The following is a 13504-nucleotide window of genomic DNA, read 5'->3' as shown; positions in this document are numbered from 1 at the left end:
AACGAAGACGAAGGAAAAAGTAGATATAACGCTAATGATGTCGGTGTGGGCCTGTACCAGCAGGACGGATCGGTTCAGCTGGTCAATGATCCCGCTGCTGTTGCCACACGGACAGATTTGTGTGATGATTTCCCCCTCCAATTTCTTCTGACTGGGGCTAAAAGGCTAAACATGCCGACAATCTAATGTCTTTCTAGTTTTTGTTTCTGTTTTTTCCCATGGCATATGTGTTGGCCAGCTCTTTTATTCTACGCGTTAGCTAATGTAGATATTGGCTTGGCCAATGATCCGGATGCCGTAGGAGGAGGCCCGAAAAAGGGAGGGAGGGGAGAGACTATGCGGAACTGGGAACTCGGAAAAGAAGAAGGGGGTGACAACGAAAAAAGCAATAAACCTATAATGTACACTAGATGGCTATATTTATACATATGCACTGTTTGTATTATTTCTCCTTGCAGCGTGATATGTGTATATGAGACTGCAGAGACACGGCAACTTCTGAATATATTATTCGTTTCAATATTGAATAGGATATTGAGAAAGAAAAGGAGCGCTATGCAGCTACTAAATATATATATATAGCTATATATAGGTGTGTGTGTGTGTATATATAAACAGTCAGACCGGCAAATGCGTCACAGTGAATAAGAAGTAGGTGTCTGCCGGGGTTGTATATAGCGCGGAGGAATAAGGATCCACCGGGCCGTCAAGTGCGAGTAAATATAAATAGATAACGAATCCGACGAAAAACACCCACAAAAGCGATGAAGAACTCAGCAACAGCAGTGAAGAACATTCACGAGCCAAACGAAATTTTTTATATCCCCCTCCTTTTTTTTTCTTTTTTTTTTTACCTGCCGCCACCGCACACTCCCCGCCTTCCCAACAGAAATAGTGGGCGTGATCTTTTTGAAATTCTTCGAAACCCAATAACCATAAAGTGACGTTGATTTCATTTGATAGATCCCTGGCGGGATCATCCGCGAGTATATTCTAAGAGTCTGGCACACGTGCAGCCGACCAAAAAAAGAAGAGCAGAAGTTTCCGAATGACGCACAACAGCAGCCGCGATAATCCTTAATTCTCGCCATCCATCCATCACGGAAGCCCACACACAGAGTAGATGGGGGAGTGCTACGTATATATACCTTAACTGTAGTAATATGCTCACAGGTTCGAATCAAAAAAGAAAAAGTCGCCAGAGTGTATCGAAATCGACTTGCATATGCATACATCACAGTCTATCTAGCGTTATAGTATACGGTACGCTATTAAGTCTATTACATTAGTTTGTCGGCGAGGTACAACCGGGAGCAGAGAGCCAAATCCGATTTCGGGGCTGCAGCGGTGGCGTTGGCGTACGGTCGACTTTTGGGACGCGAGGCTCGTCATTTTTCCCGTGCTGTTTGGCTACGCTGCTGATGCTCTGCTGGTGTACACATGAAACAAGGAGAGGGGCATTTACTGTACACAGTTAATAGTCTCGTTTACTCCCCCTCCTCATTTTCTATCCGTAATATTCGCGCTGCTGGCCGATGGACTTGTAAGCGGATGATGCTGTATACCGTATGGGCTACATGTATTATCCAGTTTTGCCTCTATATAGACCTTTGCGGTCCTATCAGTCTCCCATGGTGATGCGGGGGGCCATAACTGTTGAATGGGGATGCAAACTGCAATTTTATTGATGTCATCGGGGACGCTGGGCCTGCGCCATTCGACGAAACTTGCCCCCGCGTCACCATATCAAACACTAAAAGACAAAAATATTCTGTGGGGGGGCCGTCCGCGCTTTTGCCCGTCACTTAAAGTGGAGCCCATATAGAGTCCTCATCTCATGAGCACACACACACACACAGCTTGCGTATATGTGGGCGTGTGCGCTCTCTCTCGCTTCTCCCGGTATACACTCGAAAATGCAAATCGCCTGTTTAATGAATCAACAGGCAAGAATGAAACGATGAGAGCCGAGGCTTACTGCATTATTCCATCTACTATATTCGTGTATTCATCATTCTCTCTCCATTTTTTTCTTTTCTTTCATTCTTTCTTTTTTTGGTCTTCGTTAAAAAATTCCCCCGTCGTTTGCCGAGTATGACACACATCACTGTGCTGCCCTATCAGCTCCGCCTATCTTTTTATTCCTCTACTGCTGCTGCGTCTTTATATTCGGTGTGTGGCATATTGCACGGCCGAGAGATGAGAGGCGGGTGGGGCCGCGCCATCACACTTTTATTTGTCTTCCCTTTCCTTTCTATATGCAAAACGCAGTTAAAGATTGATGGAAATGGAAGTAAAAGTTCATGCGCGCGGCTCGGCTGCCGCTGATGCTGCCCGCGGAGACTATGTGCTGCGCGTTTCCCACTTCTGTATTAGATTCATCTGTGCGGCGGGGATATTTAAAACGAGTTGGAAGAGAGATTATTATTCACCTCCGATTTCTATCCGTCTTTCGTCAGTCTATAAACATGTCCGTCCGATGAGGGTCTTCCCTCTTTTCATCTTGTATACAGCTTTACTAGCTTATACCTATATACTGCGTTAAATCAGCTGACGTTCATCTCTTTATACAACAACGCTGCTGTGTCCGCCTGTGTATATCTTCTATACATATAGTAGTTAGAGCTGTCAGCCCGGCGGTGCTGATGGCCAGTTTGGACACAGAATAATGCATGTACATGGGTTTTCTATCAAGTGACTTTTTGGTTTCGATTACGGCTGTATAGCGCACCGCATGTCTACGTAAGGCCGCATCTTGACGTTATATAAGGCAGCAGACTGCCTGTAATGTACGACTTCTCTTCTATATATACGATCGTTCAAAATAATAAATCAACCAACTCGAAACGACGACGATCCATACTGACCGTCTAGACATTTATCGATTTTATCAACGAGTTGGGTTTTTTTTATTCTATTCTTTTAATATATATTTCATCCGGCATTCCTTTGCTGTTGTTTTTTGGTCGTTAAAACAAGAAGAAAGAATTGTTTTGCAATATTTTTCCCCATTTTTCTTTTTAATCCCCCACCCCAGACTCCGCCTTTTTAAAACATTGTGTTTTATTAATAAATGTTCGTGTGCATTGACTATCAAGACTTTTGTTGGCGTGATGTCGGGCAATTACCCACGACGTTTATTTTTGAAAAAATCCATTTGGTTTTTCATGGGATTTTGTCTTTTTTTTGTTGTTGTTTTCTTCTTTTCTTTTTCCTTCGTCGTCTAGCCGCAATGAGGAAAGAGCATCTATTCACTCACCCAACTCGGTCCCCTTCCGAAATTGTTTCTTTTTTACTTTACGGCGTTGCTGTGTGTGTTTTTCTCTCTCCCAAGCCCCAGCCCTTAACCGAGTTTGAAACGACAATTTACACAGACCGGGGGTGTCGAGATAATTTATCGATTTCTTGCCTATGCAACCGCACCGAAAAGCGTTGCCAGACCCTCTTACCCTACACGCCCAAAAGATCAATAAATTAAAAAGCCGTTTCGAATTGGACAAGATCAAATTGCAATGCTGACAGCAACAAAATGAATGTTCCGCCGACAACACGTACACACGTACAGTAGTAGCACATATAGTCGTAGTTCTTTTTTTTTCTTTCGTCGGGATGTTTCGTGTAAGGTGTTGGTTCTCATCGTTTGCTTGTGGTGTCAGTTTGCTTATATTTTCAATTTGTCCGTCGAGTTAACCAAAAAATTAAAAAAAAAAAAAACCTGCGGATGAAGAAAAAAAGAAAATAACAATTTTGGCGTCACGCGAGACCCTTCCCCGCAGGTGACGAAGATAAAACTGTTGCCTGGAAGAAGAAGAAAAAAAAAAACACGGAAAATAGAATCGCGTTTTGTTGTTGCCTACTTTATACAAATCGTTTCGTATATTAAGTATTTGGTTTCGATTCAATTGAGGGAAACATCGCGCCGTGCGATTTCATTCGGCCATCTGCGATCAAACGGACGTTGTCGCAACTTGTCTGTCGCATTTCTCCCATTTTTCTCACGCCCGTCATTGGACCGGCAAACTGAAAACGTTCAGGCGCGGATAGTTTCACTGATCAATCATTAAAGATTCCTCGGGACAAGGTGAGCGAATCGGTCCGTAGCTCACGTTCGGTATTCCCGGAGACAATGTTCATCGATCTATAAAAAAAGAAAATGATTAATATGATCGAGTCCATCCCGAATCTTTTTGGCCTTTCTTCTTTTGTTAAATGTTTTCTTATTGTTGGTCATCACACGGTCGTAGTCGTCGTCGCAGTTTATTACGCCATATTAACAGAGACACAGCGACGGCGTCGAAGAAAGTCAAGCACCGCCTGCGCGGCTCGTGATGATTTTTCAGAGCGTTGGCCGCCCGCTCTCCTTCACAGCTCGAGGAGCTAGCCTTTAAAATGATTATATGGCCTCGCCATCATCACGAGGCCGCCAAACATTTTTCGAATGCTGTTGCCATTTCCATGACTATCAAGTTTTGACGCGAAGTTTTTTATTCCAGCGCTATTGTATTTTGTATGGCTGTAGCGCTGGGAAATTCCCGTTTATTCTTGTTTTCAAGTAACGAACCACGCCCAAATTGTTATGGTAATAATAAAAAAAAAAAAAAGAGAAAAAAAGGCGCAATAAACAACAAGAACAGGATCTCCGTATGGATTGGTTTCCGACTTTCGTAAAAGATACTGCGCGGGGGATTTCCCGCGATATTTCAAAAAGCAATCTAACCAGATTTTTTTGTTTTTGTGTTTTTTTGAAAGGGGAAAAATGCCGAGAGAAAAAGCTCAAGTGAGGAAAATAACAGGATATGCTAAGTGGTTGTCAATGCTTCCTGCGGGTTTGTTGTTCTGCTGTCCCCGTTTGTTCGAACCGTGTCGAAACATTTCCTATTTTCAAGATTAGAGAGAAAGGGAGTATGTACGTATATTATACTATTGGTATAGGAGGTGAAACGCGTTTGTCGATGATTCCCAGACATTAGGAATGTTATGCAGACAGTGATCGAAAAAAAAACTATACACCCGAAACAAAACAAAACAAAATAATAATAAAAAAAAAATCACTGTCTGGCTGTTACGCTCCAATGGGTGTGATGGTCATATTTCATCTTTTGTTTGACATGCAGAGCTCACGAATTGTTTGCCCTCTGTCAGTCGCAATACATCTTCAATTTCCACAATGGACGGATCTAGTTTGAAGAGGCCAAGTTCTTTTTTTTTCTCATTCCGTTCAAGTATGCTGCTGCTGTATTTCTGGGCCTCAGCAGCAGAGCATTCACTGCTGATCGGACGCGGAGAAAAATAAAAGCCCCAAACACAATTCACCCGGGAAGGGCAAGTTGGGCAATGTGAGATGTACAAGTACGAGCAATACTATATATATATATTATACAGTGGGGAAATAAATCAACAGCCGTTTTTTTTTCTGTAGTGTGTGATATACGGCAGGGCTGCCGCCTCTTGTTCCTATATATAATATTACGTGTCTGTAATGCGTTTTTTTTTTCTTTTTTCTCGTTGTAATCCTCTTTTCGATGGCCATCATCGCCCCGTAATGGCGGCAGCTGATGCACCGATGTCGGAGATATAGAAAGGGCGCAGTAAAACGATTGATCATCCACTTGAAAATGCGGTACACACACACAAAAGGAGAATAAATATGTATAGAGGGCGACAGAGGCCAGAAGCAGCCAATTGCAATTAGAACAACAACTACTACACCATTATATTATGTATGGAAAACTATACAGAAGGAAAATCGAACAAAAGAGAGAAAATAAGAAAGAAACAAAAAAATTGGAGAATACAAAAAAGAGAATAAAAACAAGTCGGAAAGTATATAACTACTATATATAGACGAGTACATGTATGCAGCCGACGCGCGGGATCTGATTTCAGCTGGGGGATGTCAATGTCAACCACAAGGGAATGAATTGCCGACCCGACTGCTGTGACTATGGCCTCTCTTCTTTCGCCCCGTATTATAATAATGGACAAATTGTAGACGAGATTGTGTAGCTTTACTTATTCAGTCCGTCAATCGAGACGGCCGCTAGTTCCCAGACCGACGCTCATGCTGCTGGGCAGCCACGCTTCATTGGCCCGTCTCTCAATCCAGAGATGTATATAGCGTAGCCTACATATAGCCCACACAACGCCAACACAGCACGATCGTTCCCGTTAGGAATGAAAAAAATGAAAAAAAAAATAATAATAATAATAATAGTAAAAGCACGCATAGGTTGTACACATTAAAATGTGTTGCTTTTACAAAACGGGGACAACATTTCCAGCAGCCAGTAACAAAAAGCAGCAGCAGTTGTGCCCTGTGTAGTGCGCGCAGCCAGACGAGACGTTAGACAACAGCAGCGACGGCTACAATTCCATGTGGATTGACTCGGATGATGGATGGGCACCCGCTCGAGGGAGCCAGCCTATGGGGCATCTTTTCTCCTTGCAATGGGGTTTTGATAATCACGAGAGAGCGCGCGCATTTTCGACGAAGGGAATCGATTACGACCAGTAAACGAACGCTCCCCTCAAAATAAAACGACGATGATGGAAAGAAAAGAACAACAGCAAAATATGGAAAAGAGATAGCTAGATGAAGATTGTACAATAAAGTGCAGCGATGGGAAAGATACCATCGCTGATGTACCTTGATGCGGAACATGCGTGAAGAGGGAATATATAGCTAAAGATGAGATAATAGCGGGTCCAACTAGTGTACATATCGTCGCAGGCAGCAGCAGCAGCTGGAGAGTTATAGGACCGCGCTGATGGCGGGCAAGTGGACGGACCAGCACCAGGTGTTGGAAACTGGTATATAATACGCCAACATTTTGCCTATATCTTTGACATTGATCTGATTCTTGTACTAAATTCTTTTGCGGGGGAGCTCTGCAGAATTTTGATTTCGAGACCATCAAGTTCCGTCCCGTCGATTTCGCCTTGTCCGATGCGTATCGGTTCACTGTGACAACTCCGTCGCCGAATATACGACTCATGAATTTCTCATTATTCAGATTAAGGTCGTCGATTCTGACGGTTGAAAGGTCACTAGTCCAACTTATTATACCCCGAGTGATGTAATCTTCTATTCTCAAATGAAAAACAAAAACATCTTTTTTCCCTTTCTATCGATTCTAACCCAATCGCAACTTGATCGAACTCGTCGTGCGTATGTGGTGGGTCCCGATTTCAAGATTGTCGACATATTGTTTCCAACCCCTCGTTTTTCTCCGAACCTTTTTCCTTTTTTTTTTCTTTTCTTGTTACTGTTGTTCTGGTATTTGCTTTGTCTTCCGTTGAAGTTTAATTGTCTCTTTTTCCATTAATCGCTCGGCGTTGTTTTACATACAAGTCCTCCTCTTTTATTCTCCTTTTAATGTGAAAGGCCCCATGGTAGGCTGTGCTGATGGTAGAACTGCTGCGACGGTGAACGCGCTCCAATTCTCCGTGTTGTGTCGTTGTTGACATTTATACCGTTATTGTCCTTTGGAAGAGATAGTAAAAAAGCAGCTCACACACACACATTCGAGGAACTCTTAAGAAGACCGAACGAAGAGCAGAGAGAGAGAGAGCAGAAGGTCACAGAGTTATATAGGAATGAAAAAGAAGGACGAGGGGGGAAACCAGTGGATCTGGATTTCACCATCCCATTATTATATTCTTTTGCCGCTGATGGTGGTGGTATAGTTTCTCTCTCTCGATAACTATTACGTGCTTCGTTTTTGTTCTAGGTCGCTGCTGCGACTGTCTGATACGCAGCAGCACTTGCGTCCCCGTTGGTGCGCGCCCAGATGAAGATGGAAAACCCCCAATGAAGAAATACACACACACATTGCTCGGCATCTGCCTTGCTGATGGAGTGCTGATGACGATGCTGGTGCTAGTGGGAGAGGGGGGAGGAAACCAAACCAAACTAAATACAAGACAAATCGATACGAGAATGTTTTTATCGCCCATAGAGTAGCAGGACGTGATGTTGTTTGTTGTTGTTGTTGCTTGCGCCTTCCTCTCTCTCTCTAAACTCTCTCTGTGGGTTTTGTTTGTGTCGTCGTCGTCGTTGCCAAAAATGGAGAACCAAAAGTCGGTCAAGGCTTTTTGGCTCGCGAAAAAACCTCACCGACACACGCGCGCAGACAAGAAAACCCAAACGAAAAAATAAAAAGTTCGGTGGCAACCGCGACGCGCAGCAGCAACCACTTGCCCCGTTCCATATCCGGACAGCGCGCCGTGGCGCACACCGCCGACATTATTATTATTATTATTATAGTGCTATAATTACTAGCTGTGAGAAAATTCGCGTTTTTAGTTTGATCCGTTTCCAAATTCGCATTTTCTCTCGACTTTCAGCTGATGGTGCTCAGTTTTCTATACATATTCGCTTGGCAGAACTTATTTTTTTATTTTTTTATTGTTCAATGTTTTGTTTGGCTTCCTATAGAAATGAAATATACGACAAGAAAAGTGCTGCTGTTGCAACCGATGCCTTTAGAGCGGACGAACTCTTTGGGGTTTTCCGACTGCGGGTCCTCACGCACTCTCGAGCAACAACTGAGCTGCTGCTGTTGGCCAAGGTTGTGCATAAGCACTTGGTTTCTCCGAGCGCGCTCTTGTCTCTCTTTCATTCGCGACATTGACTTTCATTGACACCAATCCGCGCTTCGGTTGGGCTTCAGAATGTAGTTTGATTCCGCAATAGATTCCCGGTTGTATTGTATATGTCGTCGCAACATAACCGAAATGGAAACAAAGTCGAGAGGGAGAAATCGAAACAAACAAATCCAAAAAGAATTTCAAAAAGGGACCACCTTCACGAGAAAGTCGCGGCTCTGTCTAGCTGACGGCCGACCTCTTTGGGTTTCTCCTCACGAGCCAATATAATATATTAGCTGCTATATTTATACATCGAACCTTCCGTTCCCTTTTTTTTTAATCTTTCAGACTCTTATATCTTTTTATATATTTCTTATTTTGAATTTCTTTTGAACGATCAAAGGGCCGCTCCCTCCGGAAAATATTTTTTTGGATTCTATATCCAGAGATTTCCTTGCATATTTTCTTTCGACAAGACATAAGGAGAGAGGACCAGCATCAGCATCAAGGCTGCCAAAAAAAAAAAAAAAATATGTCGGACACGCGGCCCACGTGAGAGAATCTGTCCTCGTTTCCACGCGTCTTATTGAAAAACAACAAGAAAACAAAAACTGCGTTTCAAACATATTTTTTTTTATTTTTTTAAAGGAAGTGTGCTTATGTGCTCTTATTGTTTACAGTTTACACCTCTCCCCCCCTCCCTAGCAGCTCTTATCTCCGCTTGATCTGGAGGAGACAATAGATGTAAAAATGACGGGCAAATAGCCTATGCATACAGCCGTACATTGTCTATTTGTACAGTACATATCCCACGTTTATAGTTTGAAAGAAGAATCAAATACCATGCGAGCGCCTTATCGTCCATCAGTCTATTTTGTAAAAACCCTACATTCATTCATTCATTCATTACAAGGAATTATTCTGTTCTCCCTATTTTCTTTCTCTCACAATTTCGAGTTTAGCGCCTCTCTTTTATATATTGTAGGCTTCGTTTTTCTTTCTTTCATCCCCTCCTAGTTTTACTCGCGCTCAGCCATCAAACGGCAGCCAGACAGGAGGAACAATTCCGATCTCTTATCTCTCACCTTGTAGGCCGCCAAGTATTTATTTACTCCATTATTGAAATGCGCGGTCGAGTGTGATGAGAGGGAAATGTTGGGGAAAAGAGCTCACATCAGCCTTTTATTCTTCTGTCCTCTTGGCTGGTTCTCTTCTTTTTTTTTCTCTCTCTCTCGTCCCCGGTCGTCAGCAATCGCGTCCCAAGTCGTTTGTGGAATTCAAGATGGAAAAAATAAACTTACAGATAACCGAATACAAACAACCAGAAGGAAAAGAAAGGGGAAAATAATACAATCCAAGCGCCACTGCCTAAAGAGTCGGACTGGAATTCGTTTGGGGGAGCCACGTACCGCTCAATCCCATCACACCATCAAAACCCTGAAAGGCGCGCAGGTTTTGAGCAGGTAGCTGTTTAAACCTAATTCCTTATTAGTAAGAAATAGGTCAAATACTATAGGTTATACTATACAATTCGTCTATACGTCGCTATATACACTATCAACACAATCGGCCGAGACGCAGACTACCGAACAGACCAAAAGGAAATGTGGTGATTATATAATAATGAATGCAGACAATTCATTCATTTCTCTTTATCCTAAAATATGTACATCGAACGAAGATTGGACTCCTCCTCCCACGGAATATAGATATCTCTCGATATCCGGCTGTGCATCTTCTCTCTCTCTCTTTATCTTGATGAGTATATATTTGAGTTGTGCAGTACACAAACGCTGACGTCAATAAGTCCCAAGTACACATTGTGAAAGCCGAGAGAGAGATACGACGAATTGAGGGCGATTATAAGAGAGAGTGAATAGAATTGATGGCGACACACGGACAATCCACGCTTGTTGTTGTTTTTTCTCGGGGAAACACAATTGAATGAAATCAGAGTACTGTGAATAGTTATAGTCTCGATCCTTAATGGTTTATAGGTTATACGCACTGTTGCCGCACGTCTTATAGATTTATACAATAGACAATTCGAGAGCGATGGTCACACTTGTTCATTTCGCCGACTGAGCGATGAGCGGCTTTCAAAAGTCCGCCACCAACTTTCGAATCGGACTTGTCGCGCAGCCGGGCGGATATACACGTGAAGCGACAAGCGCCTACACGCATCATGTTACCTACATTGAAATATAAACGCCGTCCGATTTCGCAACTGCAATTTTCCTTTTTCCGACGACCTTCTCGTTTGTACAATGTAGATTCATATACAACATGATTATTATATACCGCCCAAGTCACTTTATTCCGTTTTGTTTAAAAATAACAAACAAAAAACCAGACATTGCGTCTCTTCTTCTGCTGCTCTCTCTCTTTTGTTTTTCTTTGAGCAAATCCTTTTTTCTTTTTTTGAGGTCGGGGGTGTGTGCCGTTCGTGTCTGTCTGGTAGCCTCCGCTATTTCTGCTACCGCAAACACAGCACAAAGATGGGAGTGTCGTGACGTCACCGTTTTGGCGAATCATCGTCTATACATCCTTTCTCATCCATCTGCGAAACCAAATGAAACAAAACTGGGAAGGAAGAAAAGCAAAAGAAATGACGCCGTATTATATGTGCGGCTCTCTCTCTCTCCGCGCCATATAGTAATCGGTTGGTTTTTGTTATTATTACCCCGGGCCGTCATCTTCTTCTTTTAATAACGACCTTTTAAATGGGCACTTGATAGCGGCGCGATGTTGGGCCAACTGCCGAGGGAGGGTGAGAAAAGAAGCAAAGGCGCGGAGAAATAAGCCAATGAAACGTGAAAAGAGTCGAGAGAGAGAAGAGGAAAAGAAATTAAGGAAAATGAAGAGGATATAATGCAGCAGCGATGGTGTGGTGGGGTGCAAAAGGCAATCATCATCATTGTTGATTAGAAATGTTTGATTGATGAGTGGTAAGAGTATAGAGCGCGGAGAGCGCGCTGCTTTCTCCTTCCCTCTCTTTTAGATTCTTTCCTTTTTTTCTTTCATCCATTCCATCCGGACGAATATAATAAACGCCACGGCGCTGGATTTTTGGGTTGATTCTTTTGATATGCCCAACATGTTTTTTTTAAAACAAATTGGAATCAAAAAGGGGAAAATCGATATAAAAGAAGGGCCAAATAAAGGCGAGGTAGATGTGGGTCTAGCGCAACATATCAAACCCCACCTTGCTGCTTCACCAAAAAGCCCCCCTCAACGAAAAAGTCTGTGTCTGTCTGTCTGTCTTTCCGTCTGGCTCGATTTTGTGTTTAACCGTTTCCCCGTGCAGGTGCCTGTTGGTGGTAGTCTGGGATCGGACGAGAGAGGCTAAAAATAGCTGCAACCTCGTCGTAAATCGAAGGCCGTTACGGCGATGGCCCGCTATTCACACACACATTTAAGTATGTATATAAATAAATACACAACATATATTAAAGTAGACATATGGAAAGAAGGAATCCTTTCCCTCTGTCCTCTGTCTGTGTGTCTGTATGGCGTAAGCGCATAGTATAACAGCCGCGCGATGCTCATTGGTGGAGATCAGACCTGACTCTCTGGGGTTTTCTTGGCTTTCCGGAAATTTTTTTATAGGTGCTGGCCGTCTCGCCGGCCGCAGCCTATTTGCGTATCCGATCGTAAAAACGGAACGAAAACAAGACAAAATATGAAATAACGAAAAACACAACAACAACCAACAACAACAACAACAAAAAATGGGCAGGAAGAAACGAAACGAATTTTTTAAAGAAAAAAAAAATAATAATAATAAAAATTAAGGAAACAAAAAATAGAAAAAAAAAAAAGTTTTCCCATTTTTCTTTTATTTTTTAGCTCGTCGAGGTTTTTCTTTTTCTTTTTAGATTTTAATGTTTATTCCTCGGACGCGCTGTAGACCAAACCGCGCCGGCCGACTGTCTTTTTGAGTCGGCAGTCAAAACTCTTGAGCCTCAAGGGAAAGAAAGAGGAGGTGAATGGGTGGGTGGTGTGTGGGGGGTTATGACGGCGACGTCGGCCACAATGACGACGACGACGACGACGATAATAACGAAAACGCCGCGGGAGAACCGTGAGAAACGGGCGTCGTTCGAGCAGCAAATCGCATTCCGCTGCGCATCGCAGTCCCGCGGCCTTTTCCCTCCCCCGTCTCTTTTCTTCTTTTTTTCTTTTTAAAGTTTCATCCGCGTTCTTCGTCGTTCATTATTATTATTTTTTTTTTTGGGTAAATTCATCATGACGCATTTTCATCGTCTTTATCCAATCTCGGATGTAAACACTTGCGTCATCGAACCCCTCGTTCCACATCGTTTTCCTTTTGTTGTATCGCCCGTCCGTCATCAGCGGTTGGAAATTCTCTCTCTATTCTCGTTGATTTTGACCTATGCCGATGCAATATCAATTCAAAATTTATATTGGCATTTCCGATGTAGAACAACACACGAGCGGAAATAGAGCAACCCAAACAAAATAATAAGCGTTCGAGGAAGGTAATAGGTGGGTGGTGGGTGGGCTTTTTTTGGGGGGGGGGACTGGAGTTATATGTACATAATAACAACGATATCGTGTGAAATCGACGAGACTTTGTGCGCGTTGGCCTCCTCCTTTTTTTTTGTTGTGTCTGGGTTGTTGCGCCACCCCAGACGGAATGGTCGTTGACTGTCTATAAAAACGAACGCTTCCTTTTATATTCGGGACTGGTGCGAACTTGCAGACGCTCCAGACGTCCGACAAGGACAAGACGCAACAGACGGGAAGAATAAGAAGAAGAAGAAGGGGGAAAAACCCCGAGAAATAAAGAAAAAAAGAGGGCGAATAAATGTGTATAAATAAAACGGGGATAAAAGGTAGATTTAACGAAAAGCCACAGGTAATAAAAATAAAATGCTGCCATAGCTGTGTG

General features: G+C 43.0%; 1 long non-coding RNA gene across 1 annotated transcript; it reads left to right on the top strand.

Moving 5' to 3' along the window:
* Positions 1–1614: 1614 nt before the first annotated feature.
* LOC124209569 lies at positions 1615–7519 on the top strand. The gene is made up of 2 exons (XR_006880972.1): positions 1615–6810; positions 6895–7519. It is a non-coding gene; the product is annotated as an uncharacterized LOC124209569 (long non-coding RNA).
* The last annotated feature ends 5985 nt before the right edge of the window (positions 7520–13504 follow it).

This window comes from Daphnia pulex, chromosome 2 (assembly GCF_021134715.1).
Source record: "Daphnia pulex isolate KAP4 chromosome 2, ASM2113471v1".
NCBI classification, from domain to species: domain Eukaryota; kingdom Metazoa; phylum Arthropoda; class Branchiopoda; order Diplostraca; family Daphniidae; genus Daphnia; species Daphnia pulex.
Note: the sequence above shows the minus strand (reverse complement) of the source record. Positions and strands in the feature narration are given on the sequence as shown.